Source organism: Microcebus murinus, chromosome 1 (assembly GCF_040939455.1).
Source record: "Microcebus murinus isolate Inina chromosome 1, M.murinus_Inina_mat1.0, whole genome shotgun sequence".
NCBI lineage: Eukaryota > Metazoa > Chordata > Mammalia > Primates > Cheirogaleidae > Microcebus > Microcebus murinus.
This window is the reverse complement of record NC_134104.1, coordinates 48,109,323-48,113,650: the sequence shown is the minus strand read 5'-3', so window position 1 is coordinate 48,113,650 and position 4,328 is coordinate 48,109,323.

Sequence of the window (4,328 nt, the reverse complement as noted above, 5' to 3'; positions counted from 1 at the left end):
CAACCCCCAGAAAAAGTACACCATACCCTTTAAGTATGAATTTACCCATTTCCTCCTTCCCCCTCTCACCTGCTTGACACCTGATGAATGTTACTTCCATATGTGCACATAAGTGTTCATTGATAAGTACCAATTTAATGGTGAGTACGTGTGGTGCTTGTTTTCCATTCCTGTGATACTTCACTTAGTAGAATAGATTCCAGCTCTATCCAGGAAAATATAAGAGGTGCTATATCACCATTGTTTCTTAGAGCTTGATAGTACTCCATGGTATACATATACCACATTTTATTAATCCACTTATGTATCGATGGACACTTGGGTTGTTTCCACATCTATGCAATTATGATTGTGTTGCTATAAATATTCAAGTGCACATGTCTTTATGATAGAATGTCTTTTTATTTCCTTTGGAAAATACCTAGTAGTGGGATTGCTGGATCAAACAGTAGTTCTACTTTTAGTTCTTTGAGGTATCTGCATATTACTTTCCATAGAGTTTGTACTAATTTGCAGTCCCACCAGCAGTGTCTGAGTGTTCCTATCTCTCCACATCCACATCAAAATTTGTTGTTTTGGGACTTTTTGATAAAAACCATTCTCACTGGAGTTAAGTGATATCTCATTGTGGTTTTGTTTTGTATTTCCTTGATGATTAAAGGTGTTGAACAATTTTTCATGTTTGTTGGCCATTAGTGTGTCTTGTTTTGAAAAGTTTCTGTTCATGACTTTTGCTCCCTTTGTAATAATGTTGTTTGATTTTTCTTGTTAATTTTCCTGGGTTACAGGATTCTAGTTATCAGCCCTTTATTAGATGTGTAGCATGCAAATATTTTATCCTATTCTGTAGTTGTTTGTTTGCTCTACTGATAGCTTCCTTGGCTGTGCAGAAGCTTTTCCATTCTTTAGATACTTTACTTAGGATAATAATCTCCAATTCCATCCAAATTGTTTCAAAAGGCATTAAGTCATTCTTCTTTATGTCTGAGTAGTATTGCATGGTATACATATATAACACTTTGTTAATCCACTCATGAATTGATGGGCACTTGAGTTGATTCCACATCTTTGGAATTATGAATTGTGCTTCAATTATCATTTGAATGCAGTTGTCCTTTTGATAAAATGACTTCTTTGCATTTGGTAGATTCTTTGCATTCTCCCAGTAGTGAGACTGCTGGATCAAATGGTAGGTCAACCATTAGTTCTTTAAGAAATCTCCATATTGTTTTGCACAGAGGTTTTACTAATCTGCAGTTCCACCAACAGCATATAAGTATTCCTTTATCTCTGCATCCATGCAAGCATCTGTTGTTTTCAGACGTTTTAATAAAGGCCATTCTGACTGGAGTAGGGATATCTCATTGTGATTTTAATTTGTATTTCACTGATGATTAGTAATGTTGGAGCACTTTTTCCTATGTTTCTTGGCCATTTGTCTATCTTCTTTTGAGAAGCTCCTATTCATATCTTTTGCCCACTTTTTAATGCAGTTGTTTGATTTTCTTCTTGTTTATTTGCTTGAGTTCTTTTAGATTCTGGTTATTAGTCCTTTATTGGATATATAGGACTAATATTTTCTCTCATTCTGTAGGTTTTCTATTTGCCCTCTTAATTATTTCTTTGCTTGGGCAGAAGCTTTATAATTTAATTAAATCCCATTTTTAAATTTTTGTTGTGGCTATGTTTGCCTTTGGGGTCTTCTTCATAAATTCTTTGACTAGGCTAATATCTAGAAGAGTTTTTCCAACATTTTCTTCTAGAATTCTTATGGCTTCATGCCTAAAACTTAAGTCTTTTATCCATCTTGAATTAATTTTTGTAAGTGGTGACAGATATGGATCCTGTTTCATTCTTCTGCCTGAGGCTATCTAATTTTTCTAGCACCATTTATTGAATAGGGATACTTTTCCCCAGTGTGTATTGTTGTGTGCTTTGTCAATGACAAGTTGGTTGTTTGTGGATAGCTTTATATCTGGGTTTTTTGTTCTTTTCTTTTAGTCTATGTCTCTATTTTTGTGCCAATACTGTGCTGTCTAAATTACTATAGCCTTGTAGTATAGTTTGATGTTTGGTAATGTGATGCCTCCTGATTTGTTCCTTTTGCTTAAGGTTGCTTTGGCTATTTGGGCTCTTTTCTGGTTCCACATGAAATGTACTATTATTTTTTTCTAGATCTGTGAAATTAAATTTTGATATTTTAATTAGGATTGCACTGAATCTATACATCACTTGGGGCAGTATGGAAATTTTAAAAATGTTAATTGTACCGATCAATCAGCATGATATATTTTCCACTTTTATATCATCTGTGATTTCCTTCCTCAGTGTTTTGGAGTTCTCTTTGTAGAGATCTTTCACCTCCTTGGTTAGGTATATTCACAGGTATTTTATTTTCTTTGTAGCAATTGCGAATGATATTGAGTCTTTGATTTGACTGTCAGGTTGACTGTTATTGATGTATGGGAATACTATTGATTAGTGTACATTGATTTTGTAACCTGAGACTTTGCTGAACTTATTTATCAACTCCAGGGGTCTCTTGGTGGAATCTGGTGTTCTCTGGGTATAAGATTATATTGTCTGCAATCTCCATAGTTTGACTTCTTTTTTCCTGACTTAAATATCTTTAATTTTTTTGTCTTTCTTTGTTGTTCTCGGTAGGACTTCCAGTACTATGTTGAATAGAAGTGATGACAGTGAGCATCTTTGTTCTAGTTCTTAGTGGGAATGCTTTCAATGTTTCCCCATTCAATGTGATGCTGGCTATGGGTTTATTATATATGACTTTTATAATTTTAAGATATATACCTTCTATATCTACTTTTCTAAGGATTTTTGCCATGAAAGGGTGGTAAATTTTGTCAGAAGATTTTTCTGCATCTATTGATATGATCATATGATCTTTGTTTTTGCTTCTGTTTATGTGTAAATCACATTTATTGATTTACATATGTTGAACCATCCTTGCATCCCTGGGGTGAAGCCTACTTGGTCATGGTAGATTATTTTTTTGATATGCTGTTGAATTCAGTTTGCCAGTATTTTGTTAAAGAATTTGCATCTATAGTCATAAGGGATATTGATCCATAGTTTTCTTTTTTGTTGTTGTTGTGTTCTTTCCTGGCTTTGGTATCAAGGAGATACTTGGTTTGTGAAATGAATTGGGGAGGTTTTTGTACTTCTCAATGTTATGGAATAATTTCTGCAGAATGAGTACAAGTTCTTCTTTCTAGGTGTGGTAAACTCAGCTGTGAATCCATCTGTTCTGAAGCTTTTTTGCTTGGAAGATTCTTTATTTCCGCATCAATCTTTTTGCTCATTACTGGTCTGTTCAAGAGTTCTATTTCTTCCAGATTGACTCTTGGAACGTTTTGTGTTTTCAGAAATGTGTCCATTTCCTCCATCTTTTCAAGTTTATGTGCATAGAGATTTTATAGTAATCACAGATGATATTTTGTGTTTCTGTGGTATCAGTTGTAATATCTCCTTTTTTATTTCTAGTTGAGCTTATTTGAGTCCTTTCTCTTCTATTCCTGGTTAATCTAGTAAGAGGTCTACAAATTTTGTTTATCTTTTCAAAGAACCAACTTTTTGTTTCATTGATTTTCTGTATAATTTACTTATTTTCAATTACACTTAATTCTGCTCTGACTGTGGTTATATCTTTTCTTCTGCTGGCTTTGGATTTGGTTTACTCCTCCTTTTTTAGTTACTTGAGACATGTCATTAGATTGTTAATTTGTGATATTTCTGTGCTTTGATATGGGCACTTAAGGCTATGAATTTTCCCCTTAGGACTGCTTTTACTCTATCCCAATTTGATAACTTATGTCCCCTTAGTCATTCAGTTTGAGGAATCTTGTAATTCTCATCTTAATTTCATCATTGATCCAATAATCTTTCAGCAGCAGGTTGTTTAGTTTCCATGACTTTGCATAGAATTAGGTGTTTCTCTTAGAATTGATTTCTAGTTTTATTCCTTTGTGGTCTCAGAAGATACATCTTATGATTTCAATTTTTTATTTTGTTGATTCATGTTTTGTGGCCTAAAATATGATCAATCTTGGAGAATGTTCCATGTGCTGATGAGAAGAATGTATATTCAGTAGTTTTGGAGTAAAATGTTCTGCAAATGTCTGTTAGGAGAAATTGCTCTAGAATCCTGTTTAAGTCCAATGTTTATTTACTTTCTGCTTGGATGACCTGGCCAATCCTGTCATTAGGGTGTTGAAGTTCCAAGCAATTGATAGAATTGATGCAATAGATGCTGTTGTGTCATTCTGTTGGTAGTATCTTATTTTTTAATTTACCTCTTATACTATTGC